This window comes from Aedes albopictus, chromosome 2 (genome assembly GCF_035046485.1).
Source record: "Aedes albopictus strain Foshan chromosome 2, AalbF5, whole genome shotgun sequence".
Taxonomy (NCBI): Eukaryota; Metazoa; Arthropoda; class Insecta; order Diptera; family Culicidae; genus Aedes; species Aedes albopictus.
Window position 1 is genome coordinate 157,469,102 of NC_085137.1, and position 23,904 is coordinate 157,493,005.

The window sequence follows — 23,904 nt, forward strand, 5'->3', positions numbered from 1 at the left end:
TAGTGATCCCTACTAGCACAAGTTCTGATATATTCTTTGTATTTTATGAACCCTTTCACAGGTATCAATTGAAATGTTTCTTTGTAAATTGATCATTTTACATTCGTGTATTGCATGGCAGGCACGAAGACATTATATCCAAGTAAATCAAGAATATTTACATAAGGCAAAGCCTGGGCCAACCGGGTAAAGAACCAATCACCTTCTTCAGCGCATCGCCAGGTAACAATTTGATGCTGAATTATCGTTTTACCAACCATTTTAAAGAAGCCTTCATTTGAACAAAAGCTGAGAACAAGATGTACAATGCTTTATTAAGCCCCTAAACATATAATTTTGGTGATTTTATCCAACCTCAAGCTGGTTTAAGGTTCATTGAAAGGCTGATTTAGTCGCTTAGTCTTTCCAGAGGTGATTCTTAGAAGTGCATAATTTAATCTATGGGAAAACTGGGAATTGAACTCGGAACTCCTGATTTATAGTCACTCACCTTATCACCTACATCACACACAAATGTCTACATATCTTTGAAAACGAGAGCAATACTTGTTTTATCCGAATAATCAAGATTATTAGTTGAACTAAAGCTGTGTTGAGGCTGAAGAAGCTATGTGGTTTCTGTGAAAACACTATTCAGCTGAAAGCACAATATTCATCTGTCATTGTATTCAGCCACTGCCACTATTAACCAGCCAATATTCAGCAAATACTCTTACTGTCCAGCATTCATTGTTACTTGGATGGTCTTGCTGAATGCTCGAGCATTTATTGCTGCGGGTGTATGGACCCTAAACAACAACAAATAATTTTATATGTACTGATTTACTTATTGTTAGTTACCAGACAAGGAGTAATCTCGAGTAATACAGTTCGACCACTAATTATTTAGGTCTACCGCATTCACGGGTTTCCGGTTAGAACACTAGTTACCCGTCACTCTGTATAGTAGGGGGATCTAATATCTCAAACGAAGGTTGCAATTTGTTTTCCTTGCGCCGTCATTCTTATGTTGCTAGTAGATCTACCAACATGAAGGCAAACTTTTCTACTCGGTGATGGTGGCTCCTGGTTGAGTGAATTTGAACTGGAAAATCAAGTTTTGTCGTTCACGCATCCATGCTTCAAGGAACGACCGTGGCGGCGGCAGCACGGGCTGTCGAGTCGACATGACACGCATTTCTTCGGAAGCGTGTGTTCTGCAAACAGTACAACGACTCACTATGTACTCGCAGAAGTTGATTTTCCGCAAACAAGATTCTGTATGCCGGCTAGGATGAGGCACATGTTTCTGTAAATATAACGCTTGAGAAAGTTTCCTAGTTGTCAGTTGTCATCATCGTTAGTATCAAGGTTGGAATCAAGTTCTGTTTTCTAGACGCTTGGTTGTAGGGGAAAAGGAAGTAACAGCTGCCATTTTTTCAATAGGACTCCTGTTTCGAGAAATGCAGACTGTTCACAGAACAGAAAGAAATCCAAAGAGAATAAGGAATAGACTATGTAGAAATAGGGTTATGTAGCGTTTATTTTCCAGGAAGTAAAAATACATTTCTTCCAAGGACTCCGCCAGTTAAATAGTTTCATTATCGTTCCGGTTACAGCGTTTCGAAGCGATGGAGTGGAGGTGTTCTTCCCAGGAATCCATCACTTCCTTATCTTTGATTTGCAAGCAAACTGTGTCACGCTGCTGTACAGGCGAGGTCGAAAGAATCGATTTCTTTTCCGATTTATTTGCTGGAAGCATGCTCTGGGGAGAATCAGTCACATATGCATCATTTCGGGATAAATAAAAGATCATAAGAGATTTTCGTAAGAAAGCAATTTGAGCTTCAGCTTGAGATGGATTGACCGCCCGTAGATACTACTCTAGTATCTCCAGATCAACTGCACTCACACAAGGAACTTGGGCTAACAGACTTCTTCAGTGTGTGAGTATTGGTGATCTATTATCACCGGCCGAGAACGACGCCTGATGCGTCAGGTTGCAGATCAATGTGGGAATGGGGAACCCAGACAACCAGGAATCGCATAAGAATGCGCGCTGTGCATCGTATAAAGTACTATTTTAAGTCACTATCGCATATATGTACGGCTGAGGGACAACTTTCATCGTATATGATGTAATTTTTTGAACTCACTGCGATGTATCTAGTAGAATCATATAAGAGTGCAAATTAACTTTTATAATGTATGACTACATCGTAGTAGACGATATTGTGATGTTTTGTTGCGATGAACTTTGCTTATTCGCAAAAGCGTTCGAGTGAACTCGCAAAGTGTCAATTGAATTCGCATAATTGCGTACTGCGATGATTATACGACTTCGCTCGGCAGTTTTCTAATTATGTCAGTTTAACCCGCATTGGTTTACAAACCAAATCGCATAACAGTGAAAATAAACTCCTTCAAACGTACATACAAACTCGCATCACTTAGAATCGTTAACGTTGGCATATTGCGATGTGATAACAATGGAAGATGTGCTGTTGGAGTGCCAAAAAGCTGCAAGAAAGTGAAAATATATCATTATGGTTACAAAACAAGTTACAAAGTCATCTTTTTGACAATTAATCAGTGTGTTTCATAAGTAGTGTTTGGTGTTAAGTATGAAGTGCGGCTCGATAATCCAAAGATTATTAGTTCGATACTTAGGTGACAAGATTTTTTTATTTCGAATATTTCAAAGTCGCATAATATGCTATATTACGTCGCAATAGTGCATACCGTGCATCGCATAAGATATCGCTTCAAATCATATAGCGTCATTATTTTTCCGTCAATGCACGTATAGCGCCTCCACTTTTGTACGCATAAGGCACTTTTATTGCATCTTATGCAATGTAACTTTACCGCATAAAAGTACGTATAACATGAACATGAACTTCATTATACGTGCAAATTGGTTGTCTGGGAAGGAAGTGATGATCCGTATATATGTACCACTGCGTCTGCACAAGTTCATGCTGGGATAATGAAGTGTTTTTGGGACCTGGTTGTGTGTCAGAGGGTTCACATTGGTGCGTCAATGCCAGATGTGAGGTTTAAGATTTAGCATTATTACATATAACTTATAACCAGAGTATGAAAAACGGATCACGCCGAAAAACAAACGCTTTGTCCTAAGCGGTGCATGTTGGTAACAAAGGCGCTCCGCAACAAACGCATGTCAGGCGATGAGAGCAATAAAACAAACATCCCTTGCCGTGCGTGTGCTGATATTCCGGTTTTTCGGCTGAAATTTTCAACCAACATCATCGTATTCATAAGCATTTGAACGAATTAAGACTCATGCAAACCTCAGAGTCGACTTTCAGTTGTAAAACAATGCGAAAATCACGATGTGAATAGAACGAGACAAATATTCCTACCGTTTTTGTTGTGAACAAACTCGGGAGCGATTTTGTCATTATCTGCTAACGAAAAAACAAAGCGTTGTTGCCGTGCCTTCTTTGTTGCCTATTTTTCGCTTGCGGTGGCATATTCTGCGTACACTGCTTATAACTAATTCACTCCAACATTTGCGCTTTTCAAAGTTTAAAAGGTTGGACAGCATTTCCTGAGGAAGCCCGTTCATCCCTTTTCTCCCCTATCACTACACGGATCGGCGAAAAGTTGAGGAGCACCTACCCCAACGTACCTAGATTAAAAACTTGGATAGAAAAGCGCACATTTGCTGCGTGATGAATGCACTCGTTCGTATAGTAAAATTGCGTTTTAGCTATCGATTGAATGCATGAAATCTAGTTCCCGAGCTATCTAGCTTTCTTTCCATTTTATCTGACACCGTTACGGGGCTGGCTGATGGAGCACGTCATTCGGATGTGTTTGATTGGCTGGCTGGCTATAGTGGAAACGCAAGGTCGTTTCAGGTGAGCTATCAGAAATTTGCATTTGTAGCACGTCACTGGGATTCGTTCGGTCGACGATGTTATCTGTGATACTGCCAGTGGATATGGGATTTTGTATATGATGGAAATCTAAAATCTAATTCTCCTGGTTCCAGCGAGAATCAAATAGCAATCTATTCTAGGTTTTATATTTTGAGACAGCTGTATTCATAACCTCAACACTACCACTACCATGCCATAAATCACTTACACCAACTGCCATGCCTCAAAAGAGTGGGAACGGTATTTTTCAACTTGTGATAACTAAGCCGTTTTTCATCCGATTTGCGAAGTTTTAAAGAGCTGTCATTGAAGGCCGGCTCCAGAGGCACACAAACACATAGATAAATAATTCATGTAAATAATAAATGTTTTGTGCTTCCATATGTATTGGAAAATTCTCGTTCTAAATATGAGAAAATTGAAGTTAACCTTCTTTAGTTTTGCAATTTTCAATACCCTCAGTCATGAAAATACTTTGTGACATTGGGACTTTTTTTTTGGATTTCTTCAGAAATCCCATCAAATAAAAGAAAAAATTCAGGGATTTCTTCAGAAATTTATTCGAGGATTGTCCTACACAAATTCCCCCCGAAATCCCTCAGTGGATTTTTAAAAATATATCTCAAAGATTCATTTGGAAATTTTCTTTATTTTTGATTATATTTCTTCAAAATAACTTCTAATGTCTTCAGGAATGATTTGAGAGATTGCTTAAGAAATTTATTAGAAAATTTATTTGGAAAACCATCCATGGATATCTTCAAAAATCCTCCAAAGATTCCAGTGAAAAAAAATCCAGGTATTTCTTAAAAAAAACTCCTTCGGCGATTTTTACTGAAACCTGCCTGGAATTTTCAAGAAATTTTATCATGAATGCCTTCGGAGATTTATCTAAGAGTTCTCTCAGGAATTCTTCCGAGGGTTTTTTAAGTAAATGTATAATTCTTTTTAAAGATTTTCAAATTTTTCTAAGGATTATTTCAAAAATTAATACAAGAACTTTATTTTATTGCCTTCCTTGTATTTCTTTTAGAAATTGCTCCATAGTTTTTTTTTAATTTCACCAGGAGTTTCTTTCAGAAAGTCATAAAAGGATTCCTTTAGAAAGCTTATTCCTTATGAAATTCGTTTTTAATTTCTTTTAACGTTTCTTCAAGAGCATCCTCCTGAAACTTTTCCAAAATTTGACTAGAAAAACATCTTTTTAGAAGATCCTCAATAGATTCTTTCAAAAATCCGTACAAAAATTCGTTTAAGAAACCATCCATGAATTTCTTCAGAAAATTTTAGGATCAAAATTTCTCAAGAAATTGCTCTAAGTAATTCTTGAGAGAATATTCCGCAGTCTCCTTTGGAAATTCTTCCACAGTTTTCTTAAGAAATTCCAGGGATTCCTTAAAATAATCCCTGAAGATTTCTTTTCAGATTCTTCATTTAAATTTGTACAAGTATTCCTTCATGACATTTTCGATGGTTTATTTTTCAAAACTGCTCCATGAATTCCTTCAGAAATTATTCTAGCAATTTTGTCTAAAAGCTTACCAATGTTTTTTTTAGAACCTCCTCACGCGTTTTCTTTGGAAATATTTCTAAGGATTTTAAAGAAACTTCTCCCGTGCTTTTTTCTTTTCGAATCTTCCTTAAATTTTCCACTAAATTTCCTTTAAAAATTCTTTTGGGAATTCTTCTAAAATTCCACCATGGATCACTCAAGAAGTCTTTGGAAATTGTCCAGGATTCCTTCATGAATTCCTTCAAAGAAAATCTTCCAGAGACTTCTTCAGAAACTCTTACAGGTGTTTCTACAAAAACGCCACCAGAGATTTGTCCAAAAGTTGCTTTAGAGCTTCTAATAAAAATTGTCTCAGCAATGTGTTCAGAAGTTTCTTCAGGGAATCATCCATGAAATACTGCAGGATTTCCTCCAGAGATTTTTGCATTATTACTGTCAGTGATTCAGACAGGAATTTCTTCTGTATTTCCTCCAGATATTCCTCCTTGTATTCCCCTGGAAATTTCTCCGCCATATATTCTAAGGATAACTGTATGAATTTCTCCACGAATTATTTTAGGAATTTATTCAGACATATTTCTGTTAAATTTTTTCAAAAATTCTTTCAGGAACATCGAGTGTTTCTGAGGGATCTTTACAGAAGAAGAAGATGGCTACTTACAAGGATTTCTCTTAAACTGTATTCAAGGATTTCTTTAGGAATTTTCTCTAACATTATTCATTAAACTTTTCTAGGATTGTAGAACCACTTACGGTATCTCGTGAAGTTTCACCATGAAGTTTTACGAAAATTGCTCATATGATTTCTTCAAGAATATCCCTAGGATTTCTTCAGTAATTTCTCTAAAATATCATTGAAACTGATTTAATCAGAAATGTATTCCCATTCAAATATATATCCAGACACTTTTTCAGAATTTTTAAGAATTTCTTAAAATGTTTCAATTTTTTTTTTAAATAATGTCCTACGGAGATTCCATCGCTAATTCTTCCAAAGTTTCCGCCAGAAATATCTCTTGAGGTTGCTACAAGTATTGTTTCAGATTTTACTCCAGGAACTTTTTCGAAAATTGCATAAAATACTGCTGGAACCATATTCAAAGTATCCTCACAGAAAACCTTTGACGATACTTTTAGAGATTCCCAGAAACAATTCTTGAAACGTTTCAGAAGAAATTCTTGGTTCTCTCTGGATGAATTTTTGGTTGAATACTTGAGAGAATAAGTGTAGAATTAAATTGAGGTACCTCCTTTACTCCAAAGAAAAAATTGCTTGAGAAATTTCTAAAGAGATTCCTAAGGGATTTCTGAAGATATCCGTAGATGAATTTCTGTGAATATCATTTTCAGAATGTCTACAGAAATTAGACCATTAGGAGACCAGTTTACTAGCGGAATTCCTAAAAAATAAATTTGTGAAAGTTTTACGATCTTGGAATTTATTAGAATTTCTAATAATATTTCGGAAGACAAAGACTGAACCCAAAAATTTCAGAGTACTACCTATCTATATATTTTTTGCAGAAACAAAAACGAAATTCTGGAGGAATTTTTAAAAGAACCACTGGAAAAAAATCTGAAAAAAAAAAATTTGAAGCAATCTTCGAATGAGTGTCAAGAAGAGCTGGAGAACCCTCTGAAATTATATATTGAAAAGTCTTCTGATTTATTTTTTCAAATATTAAAGAATATATTTTATTATCTGCAGGAATTGCTGGGGGAAATTCCTGGAGCATCACCGGAACAAAAATTGAAAGAACTCTTGAAGGAAATTCTGAATAAATCCCCAGAATCCCTGCTGGAGAAATACCTGGATGAAATTCTGGAGAAGCCCTTGAGGGACTTCCAGATTAATCCATAGGTAATTTTCTTGATAAATTGCTAAATAAATAAATCTCTGAAGAAATTCCAACAAAAAAAAAAAAGACTTGAAGAATTTCTGGATTTGAAAAACCTAATTCCCACTAAAAAAAATCTAACCTCTATAAACAATTTCCGCCCGAAATTGCATCTCTTTAGAAGAAATACAAGCACGAACTTTTGTAGCAATCCTTGAAGTAGTTTTCTAAAGAAGAACCCCAGGAGGAGTTTTTTGTAAGAAATCCGTGGATTAGTTTCATGATGAACCTTCTGAAAAATTTCTTCAGAAACTCCTGAAGAGCCCCAAAGGAAAAACTCTTCACTCTACTCTTAAACGCAGTTTTCTGGAGTTATTCCAAATATGAAGTAGTTTCCATACCAATTTTGGAATTGAATTGATGAAGCAAACATATTTCATAGAAACGTTTGGAGATACTTAAGCATTAAACTAAAAAATCTGTTTTTTTTTGCTTGAAAATAATTTCACAAGCAAACCGTTCGGATGTTTTTGTTTTTTTTCTCATTCCGGATATTCCGCAAAATTTGCTTCTAATTTTTTTTAGCAAAATAACCAAAATATATGTTTTTGCACTTGTTTTGGCCTTCTTGAATTGATATTCATCGTTGCCCAGGCCCGTGCACAGAAAAGGCGACAAGGTAGGGGCTTTTCTTAATTTTGGTAGACGGCGGAGGGATACTTAGTGTATGGAACATCGACAATGGGAGGGGTTTAACCCCCAAAACTCCAACCTTGTACACGAGCTTGTCGTTGCCTCTTCGTCAACTTCTTCTTTTTTTATTTTTTTTTTATTTACGTGTACGTCGTCAACTTCTATGACAATTATTTTGACAATTCCACTGGGATTTTCTCAAACATTTTTTTGAGTTTTTTTTCGGATTTTTCAATGACAGTTGCTATAACAGTTTCTTTGGAAATTGATTTGGCAATCGCATTTTCGGAATCCTTCGGCTATTGTTTTGAAAAAAAAATATGCAATCCTTCTGAAATAAATTTCTGTAAAATTGCTTCAACACTTCTAATTAGGAATTTCCAAAGGTATTCGAAAGAACTGTGGAAGAATTTCCCAACCTTATTGACTGTAGAATTTTCAAATAAATTGTGGATGGTTAAATTTCCCGAAAAAAATAATGAAAAGGAATCAATCCTTTGGGTAATAAAATACATCGGCGAACGGCACCTCATAATGGACCCCCAATCGGTCTGGAAAAAGGAACAACCAACAGTCACACATCGACATCCTCGTGCTCATCATTCTACCATGATAGGGTTGAAAGTGAAAGCATAGCGCAACGGCAACCAGTTAGATATAGTAGAAATAGAATAGAATACATTTAGTCGCTGTACAAAGTGTATGTACAACTTCCAATTGGAATCGCTCACGCAGTGCCCTGATGGACAAAAGATCTGTAAATTAGGTTAAGTGATTGAAAAACAAAAAGAACTCTTAGATCACCCAACAAAACAACAATTATTGTTTCTTATTTGGAAGACCCACTCTTCAGCTTTCACAATAAAAAAAGTATGCGATAGATAAAACTTTTTCATGTTTTATGGTTTTCATCCACTTTTAGTTCTATTTTTTGTGAAAAGTCTCACATCGTTGGTGTATTCGAATGTAGTTGGGAACTAATTTTTTGAGGCTTCTCAGTCTTGACAAAATCAAAACGCTGTTATTTTATTTTACCGACGTTTCGGTCCGTTTGGGGCCTTCTTCAGGTACTCAAATCTGTAACTATTGAGTCCTTCAAGAAGGTCCCAAACGGACCGAAACGTCGGACGAAATAAAATAACAGCGTTTTGATTTTGTCAAGACTGAGAAGCCACAAAACATTAGAAAGTCTCACAAGCAACGTGAACAAAAGTCCGTTTGTTCACATACTAGTATAAGTAATGGCTGCATTATTAAAACAAATTACATTGCATATAACAAAGACTAAATATGTTCTCATCTGTTATCACTCAACAGCAAAATTGTGGTGGTTCTTCATGAAAGGGACATTTTATTAGAACTATAAAGCTATTTACAAAAAAAAACGTAATTAGCTCTTCATCTACGCAGAAATAAAAAAAAAATCCCAAAGACATTACTAAACAAGTTCCAACTGAACTACCGAAAAATATTGACGAAGGAGTTCCAAAGGAACTACCGATAAAGTTATCAAATATTGCTTGTATGGATCGACTGATATTCTTTACTGTGAACATTTAGTGGCTACGCTGTTCTTTATTCTTTATTTATTATTTAGCCAACGTTCCGACATTTTGTGATGGTGCCTTCCACCGGGGTAAAATATTGTTTTCGTTTTGACTCCAGTGTTTCGGCTAACTATAACTGCCCTGACTATAGTTGTTTCGTACATGACTTGATAAACACTTCACAATTCACAGTTTTCAAATATTTTTTCGAAAAATTGTCAAAAAATAAATAAATATAATATAATATAATATAACTTTTGTTCTACCCAACTGAACACGATAGCTCACCCTCTTGCACAACTTTTTCTTTCGAACACACTTGCCACCAGGAGCAACTTATCTCCCAACTGCAATGACAACAAAGTTTCTCATAAAACTTTTTCCGTTCAGAACCAAACCTACTCGCCCCAAACAAACTAAACACTCTGAGTGGCTGATGGCTGCTGACCTCGATTTTGTCTACTTTTTTTCTTGATCTTCAAAACGGCCGACTGGTATGTATCAGGGATTGCCACGAAAAGTTTGTTCCAAACTCCGTTTAGTTTTGCTGGGGCTTACCACCAAGTTCTTCTAGCCGGAAACATTGTTGTATCTTTTTTTTCTGGACGATAATGCACTGTCCTATAGGGGAGGAATGGGGCCCTATAGCCGAGGCGGTAAACGCACGGGATTCAGCATGACCATGCTGAGGGTGACGGGTTCGATTCCCGGTCGGTCCAGGATCTTTTTGTAAAGGAAATTTCCTTGAATTCCTTGGGCATAGAGTATCTTTGTGCCTGCCACACGATATACACATGCAAAATGGTCATTGGTAGTGGAAGCTCTCAGTTAATAACTGTGGAAGTGTTCATAGAACACTAAGCTGAGAAGCAGGCTTTGTCCCAGTGAGGACATTACGCCAGGAAGAGAAAGAGAGATAGGGGAGGAAAGAGAATGATGGCCATCACTGACAACTTGCAAATAAAAAAAAACTCATTGCGCTATGTGGTACTATAGCTATCGTGATGATTTGTACCCGCATGTTGAATTTCCAGTGAAATTTAATAAAAGACGGTTCTCCTATGAGATCCTGCCTTACGAAGTAACATAATCAGGATGTTTGACCATTTGAAGAATGCCGATTGGCCTAAAACTACAGTCTTCGTTATCATGAGTTAAAAATATGGACATAACCAAAATTATCTTCTGTTCAGTTTATTTTGCTCCAACGAAAATCCCCGTTTTGCTGGAACTGTCTACCTCATCAAAAATCTTGACAGAATCCCATCACAGCAGCTAGCAGCTAGTTTCACTTTACACTATTTTTTTTAGAGTGAGTGTCATCGCCTTCGGGTTTTCATATAGTTCAGCCACTACATAGGAACACTTTCGTCTCTTGTCATGTTGCAGTTTTTGCTGCGTTGGGAAGAAAAGAAAATCTTTCTCTTCCCAGGGCAGTACTGTTGTGCTACGATACGACCAAATCGGGAAGCAAGAAAAAACTGGAAATCACGAAACAGAGTCATCTCGATTAGTCACATCGCCATCGGGGGCCCCAGGCGATTTCCGAAAGCTGCAGCTTTCCAACGAAGACACTATGGAACCACAGTGTGCTGGATACTGGTGCTAAGGATAAGAACTTTTTCGACACTCGAAAATCAGTTTTTTTTTTTCACTGGTGAGGATGTCGCACCTCGTTTGCTCGTACACCGTAGGTGTTTGATGGTGTCACTTTTTGTGAACGAAATATTCCAGAACCAATTATCAATTACAGTGAAGTTTACAGGGGTGTAACCAGAGGGACCGCCAGATTTATTTTTTTTTTAATTGAGCCTACTGAAAGATTATCAATAACTCAGAGTTCCAAAAAAATCTCAAAAAATAAACTATGCTAATACTAATAATTAAGGTTTTTATCCACAATTATCATATCTCTTTTACTCGAGAACTACAGGAAATTTTGCCAAATATTTCTTCAAGAGAACCACTTCAATCTTAAAATAGAATTTTATCAAATAACACGCTTGGTTGAATGGCTAAATTTTGTGATGTTTATTTGCGGAATACTAAAACAGCATGCCAAATTTTCCAGATACACCCGATTGTTTTTTTGCACGGGTCTGGTTTTTTCTATAACTCAGTCAATTTTCAACCGACTCTCATCAAATTTTGTACAAATGTAGGCACGATTAGTACTATCAGTGTCCAAAATTTCATGAGAATCGGTCTCAAATTGACTCAGTTATAGCAAAATAACGACCCGTGCAAAAAAAAAAGAATCGGGTGTATGCTGGTTGCGGTAGGGAAAAAGAAGGACTTTGTAGAACCACATGCTGCTACAGAGTGCGGTTATGTGCTACTGCTACACGAATTTTCTCTAGTATTCAATTTAAACAAACGTCATTCTAAGAGCAAAATACCTGAGATTTCTTTACGAATCCTTTCAAGGACACCTTTAGAAATCTCTTTATGCAGGAACTTCTTCAGGAATTCTTTCAGAAATTCCACAAGGGAATTCTCTAGGAGTTTCTCTTTCGTGAATTCTCCCAAAAACATCTTGCATGGTACCGATAGTGATTGTTTCGGGCTTTGATCCAAAAAATGCTTCAAGAATTCCTCCCATGATTCCTTCAGAAATTTTCACAGATACTTCTGCAAGGATGCATCGACGGATTTGTCCATAGCTTACTTCAGTGAATCCATCATGGATTGCTTCAGAGAATTTTTCAAGAATTCCTGTATGGTTTCACCACAGTTTCTCCTGGGATGTTTATAGAGGTTCACCCAGTGTTTTTTTCGAGCATTCCTCCAGGAATTTCTCCAGCGATTCCCATAGAAAGGTTAACAGAAATTCTTTCAGGTATGTTTGAAAGAGTTCCTTCTAAGATTTCTTCAGGGATTACTCCATATATTCCTTCAAGAATACTACTAGAGATTTCTCCAATAATTCAATCTGGAATAATCCGAAGTAATTCAGTTGGAATATCTTGCAGAAACCCTTACAGGAAATTTTACCAGAGATTGACTAAAAATTAATCCAGCAGTTCCTCAAAACATTGTACAATACATTCTTTTGGGAGTTCATACAGAGATTCCAACAATAATTCGTCCGAAAATTATTACAGACATGGATTCCTTCATATTTTTTCCTACAGAAACTCTCCCAGAAATTTGTTAAGAACGCTTTCCTGGGATATCCAAAGGAATTCCTCATGGGATTGCTTCCGGGATTCCTCATGGGATTTCTTTAGGAATTCCTTCAGGTTTTCCTTCAGGAATTTCTCCAGGGTTTCACCCGGGAATTTCTTCTGTGTTTCTTTCAGGAACAACTCTAGGGATTATTTTAAAAAGTCCTCCAAGGATTCCCCCAGGAACGCTTTTTAGAATTCCTTCAGGAGTACCTCTTGGAACTTTTTCAGGAATTCCTCCAGAAATTTATCCAGTTCTTCCTCTAGGGACTGTTTAGGGATTTCCTTAGGAGTGCCTTTAGGAACTGTTACCGGGATTCCTTCAGGAATTGTTACAGGGATTCCTCAAAGAGTTCCTCCACGAACTCTTCTTGGAATTTCTTCAGGATTTTTCCAAGGATTTCATCTGTTTTTTCCTCTGGAATTATTCCTGGGATTGCTTCAGGATTTTTCCAAGGATTCCATCTGTTATTTCCTCTGGAATTATTCCTGGGATTCCTTCAGGAATTTCTCAAGAATTAATCCACGAATTTCCTCTGATATTGCTCCAGGAATTATTCCAGGATTTCCTTCAGAAATGCCCCTAGAGAGTCCTCCAGATATTCCTCCAGGAGTTCTTCTAGAGACTCCTCCACGAGTGTTTCTAGAGATTCCTCCGTTAATCCCTACAGGCATTCCTCTAAGATATCCTCCAGGGATTCCTCCAATAATTTATGCAGTGCATAACTCGGGAAATCCTTCTGTGTTTCTTTCTGGAACAACTTATTTTAAAAATTCCTCCATAGAGCCTCCCAGGAACTCTTCTTAGGATTCCTTCAGCAATTCTTCCTTGTATTCTTTTAAGAGTTCCTTCTGGAATTAATTCAGTACTTCCTCCAGGGACTGTTAATTCCTCTAGGATTTTTTCAAGGATTTCTCTGAAAATTCGTCCAGGATTTCGTCTAGAGATTCCTCTAGAAATTCCGCCAGAAATTCCTCTAGGGATTTCTCCAGGAGTTCCTCGGGCGATTCTTTATGTAATTCCTACAGGCATTCCTCTAGTATATCTACCATGGCTCCCTCCAAGAATTCCTACAAGAATTGTTTCAGAGATTCCTCTAAGAAATGCTCCAGGGTATCCTCAATGTATTCCTTTACTAAAGAGATTCCTCCAGTAATTGCTTCCAGGATTCTGCCAAGAATTCCACTAGGAATTCTTACACGAATTAATCCAGGAAATCTTCAAGGGATTTTTTCCACAGACTTCTACAGGAGTTCCTCCAACGTTTTCTCCAAGAATTACTTTAGGGAATCCTCTAAAAATTCCACCAGGAATTCTCCTAGGCACTCTTCCAGGAAATTTTTCAGGCATTCTTCCAGGGATTCCTCTTTGGGTTCTTGCAGAGAATCTTCCAGGAATTGCTTCAGGGACTCCTCCAGGAGTTTCTCCTGGGATTGCTTCAGGAATTCTTCCTGGGATACCTACAGGAATTCATGCAGGCATTCCTCTAGGATTTTATCCAGGAATTTATCCAGGGTCTCGTTGAGGAATTTCTCCAGGATTTTTTTTCAGGGATTTTTCCAGGAATTTCACCAGCAATAAATCAAAAAATTCAACTATGTCAGCATTTCATTCGGGAATTTCTCCAGGAAACTCTTCAAAAGTTCTTCCAGGATTATCTCTAGAAATACATTCTAGAATTTGTTTAGGAATTCCTCCAAGAGTTCTTTCAGATTCTCCTCCAGGAACTGGTGTAGGGATTTATCTAAGAATTCCGCTGAAACTTCTTCAATGAGTTTCTTCAGGGATTTTTCCCGCGATTTCTCTACGAATTTCTTTAAGGATTCCCCTGGAGATTCCTTCAGAAATTCCTTCGAGGATTTCTCCAGGAATTCCACCAGAAATTCCTCTAAAAATTTCTCCAGGTATTTCTCTGGGGATTTTTCAGAAATTTTTCTCAGAGATTCTCTAGAGATTCCCCCAGAACTAGAACAAGAGAGTGAGTGTCGTGTGCTGTGTCTGAGAGAATGAGCTGCAAACAATTCAGAGCGATGCAAAGAGGAGCAAACGGTTCTTTTCTCGGGTCTTTCGTACAGAGGCACGTTGACGGGTAATCTGGTAATTCTGGAAAAGAACCACGGTTCACTTACTCACTGCATGGATCCGGATCTTTTCAACGGGTCCAGATCTGATTGCCCATCTCTAGTTCTTGCATGAATTCCTCCTGGAATTTCTCTAGGGATTTTTCCAAAGATTGCTTCAAGAATTTATCCAAGAAATTTCTCCAGGAATTCGTGCTGGGTCTCATCTAAGAATTTCTCCAGGAATTTGTTCAGAAGTTTCTCCAGGATTCTCTCTAAAGATTGTCCCAGGAATTGCTTCAGGGATTCCTTATGCAATTCCTGCAGAGATTTCTCCAAGAATACCTCAAATGATTCCTTCTGAAATTTCTCTAAGATTTCCTCAAGAGATTTCTTCTAAAATTTTTCTAGGGATTTCTCTCAGAATACCTCCAGGAATTTCTCCAAAATATTCTCCAAGGAATCCTCCAGAAATTTACCTAGGATTTCCTCATGAGATGTCTTCAGATATTTCTCTAGGTATCCCTTCCATAATTTATAGCAGCCACGCACACACCAACTTTCTGCAATTTACGAGCCAAAAGGCTCACTCGTCCAGGTTCATTTAAGGTCCTGACGTTCCAGGTACCGAGTTTCCAATCATAGTCTTTATTTCGTTGCCGGGTCGATTTCCGAGAGTATCGTTCGCATATTCTATTTCTTACTTCATTTATTGTACAATTGAAAGGCTTCGACAGGGTACCTTACCGGGGTCGCGCTGCCTACATCGCGTTGATGGGGCTGCCACCTTAGGTATAGCTGACGCGATACAGCGTTTCATATTCAGCCGCTGGATGCCAGAACAGACGCTGTTTGAGCCGCACCTCCTTGGTGATCAGACGCTCGGATCGTACCTCCTCAATCTAGCTGAAGTCAGAAGGACAACAGTGCCCAGGCTGCACACAACTCTTAGCTGGCGGTTTTTGTCATCGCTTGACCCCTGGAAGCATGAGGTAGGAACTTGTGAGGACCAGAGCTATGTTGGGCGCTCTCCTTATCGACTTACTGTTTTGCAGCCCAATGCCTATGAATACTTCTCGGCATTCTTTTCGACATTTAATCGGGCATTTCTCCCAGGGTTTCTTTGAGGAACCCTTTGAGGATTTCTTCTGAATGTTTTCAAGGATTACTTCAGAAATTTCACCCGTGCCTCCCAGGTTGCCTTTATAAGTTTTAACGGTTTTCTGCGGGAAGGCCTCCCAAAATTCTGCTAATGATTTCTAAAGGGATGTTTTAAGGGATCTCTCCCGATATTCCTTTAGGGGTTTCTCCTGGGATAACATCAGAGACTCTTTCTGGGATTCCTGCTGGGATTTGTCTCGGGGATTGTTCTTGGATGTCCTTCAGGGAAGTCTTCAAGAATTCGTACATTACTTCCTCTTGAGATTCCTCCAGGGATTCCATCTGGGATTTTTCGAGGCATTCTCCTGAATATTCAAGAGGATTATATATCAGATTATCTCAAGGATAACTCCGTGATTCTTCAAAAAAAATCTTTCTGGTATTCCTGCTTGGATTCTTTCAGGAATTCCTTCCGAATTGTTGCTGGTTGTTTTTGCTGGAACTCCTGGAATTCATCTCAGGTTTCCTTTAAGAATTCGTTCCGAGATTCATTTGGGCATTCTTTTAAGGTTTCTTTATGAGATTCCTTCTGGAATTCTCTAAGCTATTTATCCTGATATTCATTATACGAATCTCTTTGGGAATTTCACTTAAATACAGTTTCAGGGAATCCGCCCTGGATATCATTGGGATTTTCCTTCCGAGATTTTTTTAAAAGATATCACCAGAAGTTCCTTCAGAATCCTTTAAGATTTCCTCTCATGAATATTCTCGGACCGAGCCTCCATCTTGTGATTCTTTTAAGCAAATAATATCTGTCAGACATATCTTTGATTATCCCAAATATTCTATTATAAGAGAAAAGTATTGTGTTCAAGGAGTAATTTTTCTTATTGATAATTTAGACAGTATTAAAAATGTTATTCGTTTTATGAAAGAGATAAATTTGTATGATGTAATGTAAAAAAAAACAAAAATGCAAAAAATACTTACCTTCTATTTAATAATACATAAATTTATCAATATACTTAAAATCAAGGAATCAACTATATTTAAGGTGAATATAGAATAGGTTGTCCCAAAAATTGCACATGGTCGAAAAGCTTGGGGGCTCACCCTGCAAAGGATAGCTAAGGGTGTTAGAAACAAACTTTTGTATGACGGCAACTTTCAGAAATGACGTTTAGAGGTCGCCCCGGCGAAATTTTTGAAAAATGGCCATTTTTCGTAACAAATTTCATACAAATATTTTTTACCGTACAAAAATTGGCAATACCCATAATTTTTATATTTTTTACAGCTTGATATGGATCCAAACTACCTGGGAAAAATAATTAACGACATGTTTTGGAGGTCACTTTGTGATACTGAATTTTTGCATTTACTAATATTTGTCATTTTTTGATATACTGTGCATTTTACCCATCATAAAAAGTATCTGAACCTAATGCTAATTTAAAACAATTTCCATAAAAAGATAGGAAATTTTATGAGGAAAAACTTTGCCGAAGACAGCATTGCGTTTTTTCTATCCGTTTTAGAGTTATTCACGATTTACTATTTGGTGAAATTTTGATTTTTGGGTATTTAAAAAAAATCACAAAAGAACTGCCCAAAAACACATACAAAGTAAAAAATCACGTATACTCAACAAGTTTTTATCTTCATTGTGCTAAGGAATTATGGTGGCATTATACACAATCAAACGCACGGCACATTTTCTATATCATTTAGAAGGTGATACATTCCGCAAAACATGCCGTTTTGGTTTTCAATGATGTTGTTCAAATCGTTCAAAGACATGAATAAAACGTTCTAGAAGTCCGTATCATTTTGATCAACATATAGGACGATAAAAATGACGTCACTTGTTTACATCCAAAACTGTTGTTTACCAATAATAGCCTACCTTGTCTTATTGTATGCCGTGTATGTGTTATGGTAATCAAATTGTTCTAACCTTGGATAACATTACTATAACTCGCTGGTTCATCTTATCCCACCCGTTTCAATTTGTCTCGGTGTATCATATTTTCGGTGTTGATAAGATAGTTCAAGTCAGTAAATGTAAAAAAGACATGCTCTGCTCTTTAGAATGTCTTGAATTGGAACTTGGTATCTGGTATTCTTACGTAAGATGTTCGTAATCGCGATTTGAATTTGGTATGGATCAACGTATTCGCCTTTATTCACTTTGCCACTGTTTCCTGGGCTGTTTCACTGGTCCAGGACTCATACGTCTTCGTGTAGAAAAATAATGGAGAATATCGGCAGGAAAGTAAGATAAACGCGAAAATATGGCTCAACATTTTGTGGAGAATATCTTTTAAAAATCAATAGACAGTACGAAGCTTGTCAAGAGAGCTAGCTTTTTAAGAAATCTTTGCTAGTTAATTTCTATATGAAAGGATTGAATAACAAAAAAAATCAATTAATGATGTCATAATAATTCCAAAACACAATCAAGATAAAAACTTGTTGAGCATACGTGATTTTTTACTTTGTATGTGTTTATTGGAAGTTCTTATGTGACATTTTCAGAAAAATACACAAAAATTCAAATTTCACCAAACAGTAAATTGTGAATAACTCTAAAAAACGCCATGCTGTCTTCGGCAAAGTTTTTCCTCATAAAATTTCCTATCTTTTTCTGGAAATTGTTTAAAGTTACCATTAGATTCAGATACTTTTAATGATGGGTAAAATGCACAGTATATCAAAAAATGACAAATATTAGCAAATTCAAAAATTCAGTATCAAAAAGCAACCTGCAAAACATGTCGTTTATTATTTTTCCCAAGAAGTTTGGATCCATACCAAGCTATAAAAAATATAAAAATAGTTTGTATTGCCAATTTTTGTACGGTAAAAAATGATCATTTTTCAAAAATTTCGCCGGGGCGACCTCTAAACGTCATTTCTGAAAGTTGCCGCCATACAATAGTTTGTTTCTAACACCCTTAGCTATCATTTGCAGGGTGAGCCCCCAAGCTTTTTGACCATGTGCAATTTTGGGACAACCTAATATAGAACGAAGCCTCAGCTTGAATTTTCAAAAGCACAAATCTGAAGAGCCAAATATCCTATCGTGCTGAAAAGTTGATCGATTGGTCAACTGCTGGTGGTGACCAATCGATCAAGTTTTTAGGGTGATCCATCATTTGCTTCCTCAGATTTATGCTTTTGAAAATTCAAGGTGTGGCTTCGTTCTATATTCACCTTAATATGTAAATACTTTTTTTGTTATTTGAAAACTGTAAATTCCACTTTTATACCATGTAGGGGAAAGTGGGGCAATATGCCATTTTTCAAACTTTCATCGTTTTCAATGATATATAGCCTCATTTGTTAGACATTCTAAGTGGTAACAGCAACTAGACAATATTTGCTCGATGCTTCATCAAAAATATTCACTAAATTATTGCATTTTCATCGATTTTTTGCGATTTCAAAAACTGGTTCGTAAAACGGAAGTGGTGCAAAAAGTTCATCTGCCATGGGGTAAGATGCCACTTCATGAAAACATTCAAAAATTACGTCCATCAGTTTTCTGGCATTTTCGACTTACTTTCACCCCTCTGTCACGTGTTTTCGTATACTCAATACAAGGAGTGTCACCCCCTTCCCCGCTAAACAATGGTCGTCATATTTGAATGACCCCTAACATGGATGACCCCTAACATGGGTGCCTCAATCTAGTTGGAAACACTTGGCTGGTAATAAAATCACCCGAAAACCTTAATTGCAAGCACGAAAAACCGGAAGTTGACAATTTTCATTGGGAAATCAAAAGATTTTCCGTGGGTTTGGCGGAATAGCTTCTAGAAGAAGGTTTAATGCAAACATATCTTGACACCATTCACGTATAGCAATGATCAAGTCCCATTCAGGAATGATTTTATGCGTTGGGCCATTTTACCCCATCTTGGCATTTTGGGCTCTGTTCCCCTAATTAGGTAGCTAGAAACCTACGGCCCATATGGCCCTAATAGTGCTGGCGGCCGATCAAATAAAATAAATAAATAAAATATTCTCGGAATTCTTTTCCAGTTTTTATTAGAATTCCTCCGGCGATCCTTCCAGAGTTTCTTCTTGACATGTTTTCAATGATTGCTCCATGATTATTTTATGGATTGCTCTCGGGTTTCCTGCAGAGAGTTCTGCTGATGTTCCTTTTGGATTCGTCATGGGATGCCTCCAAGGAAGCGAAATACCTCCCCAAGGATTATCCTGGGCTTTCTCCTGGAATCACATGAGTACTTATCACCTCTTTCACTCGTTTCGAGTTGTGTTGTAAACGATGTAGAGTTGAATGCTACTGCAGTATTAAAAATGTTCTGAAACAGAACATGAAAAAAAAAGAAGTTGCGCATCTACATTGAAATACATCATCATTATTATCAGCTAAATCATAAACTTCCAAGGTTTTCACGAAATCATTATTGTTTCATCGGAACTTGTAATTCATCAATTGTTGAACAGTTTCTGAAAATCGTTTAGTATAACTTAACCTTCCAAATGCCATCACGTGGGGAACAGCTCACTGACGTAGGATATAGTTTGGGTCAAAAATGACCCTTATTCTGTAAGGGGTTTCAAGAAGCTTCTTGGTGTCACAGGGGATTTCAGCGGTATATCAGATTTCAGGAGTGTTTCGAGGAATTTCATGGGCATTCTTAGTGATTTCAGTGGCGTTCCAAAAATTTCGGGATGCTCCAAACGTTTTCAGGGGCACTCCAGAGAGTTTCGGGGGCGTTCCAGGGATTTTCAAGGGATTTGAGGGGTGCTCTGAAGGGTTTCATGGACGTTTCAAGGGTTTCCAAGGTTTCAGGCGCGTTCCAGAAGACTTCAGTGGTGGGTCAGGGGCTTCAGGAAGCTCTTGAGACGTTCCCGTGCTTTTCAAGAGTTTTCAAAGGTGTTCCATTGAGTTTCAGGGGCGTTGCAAGTGATTGCAATATCCTTGCAGGGGTTTCAAGAGTGTTTCAACCCCTTCACGACCGTATCAGGGGATCTCAAGGAGTTTCAAAGGTGTTTCTGTGGACTTCAGAGGCTTTCAAGTGATAACAGAGAGTTTTGGAAGAGTCATACTCGTTTCAATGGGGTTTTGAGCGGTTTGAAAAGCGTTTGAGGGGCGTTTCAGGGGATTTCAGGGGCAACAGAAACATATCTGGAACCACCCTTGAAAGCGCCTTGGAGCTCCCGGAAATCCATCTGAAACCCTTCTGAACTCTCACGAAACTTAAAAGTAAAAATCTGACACATTTGTAACACATAAATAAAAATTTCAACTACTAGTGTGAATGGTTCAACATTAGGATATACTAACTTAAGGATGTGTTCAACATTCGAGCTCTGGAGGAAATGTTTTATTTCACTTAGAAAATGTTCTTTAAGGTAACTCAAATTCAATGGGGGTGTAAGAAATAACTAGATCTAGACGATCAATGAAAATTTTTCCACTACCGAAGGATGGAATACTTCAATAAAGCGTTGTTACTAAAAACTGAAAAATTGTTTGCATTCTTTGAAATATTGTGAAGTATTTTGAAGTGGATCAGGTAGACTCTTATGTGATCTCTACGTTTCATTAAACGCGTGAATTGTTGATCAAACATGATTACGATTTATCCTGTCAAAATAATCATTACACGTAGGACTAATATATTTTTTATTGTTTTATCTGTATTAACGAGATTTTTAGCCCTAGGCTAGTTCATCTCGGGACCCTCGCTTAACTTTCCTTCCGAAGGAAGAACTCACATTTAGTGAGTTTGTCGGGAGTGGGATTCGTTCCCAGGTCCTCGGCGTGATAGTCACGTGTTCTAACCATCCAACCAGGTCCGCTCCACAGGACCAATATACGCAACGCATGTTTATGCAATCAAGCTAATTCAAACAATTTTTATCTTTCCAGATTGACCTCGGATTAGAGTAAATACCTTCCTGATGCAATGGAGAGCTTGCCAATCATCGAACAGCTGGAATTGCTGCTACTCCACTAGAATATGTCAGACCAGTTCATGGAAATTGTTACCGTTATCGATTGACGTACATGTTGTTATTATTTTGTGGTAGATCATAAAACAAACACGCATTGATAACGACTCAAAAAAAAAAAAAAATATCCATCGAAATATATTGAACAACAAAGTTGAAAAACGCTCAACTTTGAACAAGTTGCTGTGCGGTTGGCAATTAATAATAAAAACCATAAAATAATAACCACCAAGGGTTTGTAGAAAAAAAAAAGAAAAAATGAATCGTGGTTGTGCACCAAACATCCCACATTTCCCGAGTGAATAACCGAGGCGAGGATCAATCGTAAAGCGAGAGAGTGTGGTGTGGGCTTATTGCGGATTTCCCACTGGAAGTGGAAGGCGAAATATACACGGATTATTTATAATCAGTTGCTTTGGTGGTGATATCGGGGCCTGGAGAAGCGGAAGCCGCTGGGAAATTGATAGCTCTCGCAGTGAAAGTAACGCGAAGGATGAAAGTTGTGAAAATGGAATAAAAATAATTAAAATTTATGCCGATGTTAATGGTGAATGGTTTATGCGGGGCCGATTGGTGGCGCTGCGGCAGTGCGAAGAAGAAATAAAACCAACGTCGAAGCCAAAACCAAGTCATTATCGGTGCTGTAATATTCTTGCTGGTTCTGAGGGTGCTGCGAGCGTCTCGTTATGTGGGAGCGTTGAAGCGGTGGTGTTCGAGGAAAAATAAATAACATAGAAGGATCTCACCGTCGCTGCTGCGTCGTATCGGTGAAAAGGTCAGGTGGGAAAAGTGTACCTTTAAAGGTTAAAGCTGAATCGAAATAGGAAAGTGTAGAGCCAATTAATAATGGTCAGTGAAGTGAAACACAAACGGGAAGCACAGAAGGAATACGCAAGGAGCCAAGCAGAGGAAAAGAGGAAATATAGTGTCTCGTAAATCTTGTCCATCCGAATGGGAGTCCAGCTCGAAGTGAAACACATTTTCCAATTCTAACCTTATCTACTGTCTACGAGTGTGTTTCTGTGTGTAAGGAAGTGTATGTGTGTTGAATCGAAACAGCAACAACAAGAAGAAACCGACAAGGTGATTGCAATCTCCACCTATCGTCCTGGTGAATTTCCGAAGGTGACAAAGTTGTATAGCCCAGACCCACCCCCGTAATCGGGAGAAAACGGAACGAAAAACTTCCGATAGGCAGCAACACCGGTAGGCAAGTCCAACACCATCGTTGTCCACAGCGAGGGAGGCATCCAGTGGATAGCAGAAAGGTCATAAAATAAGGCAGGTAAGATCATTTATTCCGACACTCCCCAAGCAGAAGTTGTGTACACGGTATCATAGGCTGTGCGTTGTGTCTTTGGCTCAGTTGCTGCTGAGGACGCTGCTACTGATGTTTGGCTTGTCGACATTGCTGGTCTCGGACTGTGGAGCATTGCTTATTGGAGAAAAATAGAGAGTACGTTACATGACAAGAAGTTTTATTGCATTTCGTTAGGACATATTTCTCTAGACATGCATTGGGAAAAATGGTACTTATTGCGCCATTGTAGAGAATTACGGTCAAAACTAATTATCAAGTATAATAATTTTATTTTAGCATTGTTAATTTACTTTGTTTTTCCATTTGTTTCAAAATATTTGACCTTTATCCTTCCTTCATAAAATTATAATGGGGATAAGTTGCAGATGATGCACATGCTAAATGTTGCCGAAGCATGGTTTTTGACTCATCAAAATTAATAAATTTACGAAACAAGTTAATTATTGATCCCTTTTGGACACAATCCGGTATCTCATTGGTCGCCTGGTTTCCTCGGGTAGGGTTGCCATTTGGGTTTTGTTGATTACGGACATTTTATCTTCTTAGTCTCTCAAAAAGAGGACATTTTGAAATCGAAATGTTATCAGGTTAAAATTAAGATTCCCTATTAGAAACACAGTCTTTGATTATTTTTGAGAGTTCTGATTAGGTTTCCAATTTTTTACAGTTTTTTTTTGCAGAAAACAGTTTTTACATTTCGGAAAATGTTATTAAGACTACCTGTTATTTTTGCCTTTCTCGTTCACCTAAGTGCACTGAAAGGCTATATGTTCACTCAA

At 37.7% G+C, this 23,904-nt stretch overlaps 1 protein-coding gene across 1 annotated transcript in view; it reads left to right on the forward strand.

The window, feature by feature from the left end:
- The window catches only part of LOC115258615 (myotubularin-related protein DDB_G0290005-like), a 605,847-nt gene that overhangs the window by 178,376 nt on the left and 403,567 nt on the right, over nucleotides 1-23,904 (forward strand). The window contains exon 3 of the mRNA XM_062847829.1: nucleotides 21,722-23,089. The gene's annotated coding sequence lies outside the window, so the exon portion shown is untranslated. The remainder of the gene's footprint in view (nucleotides 1-21,721; nucleotides 23,090-23,904) is intronic.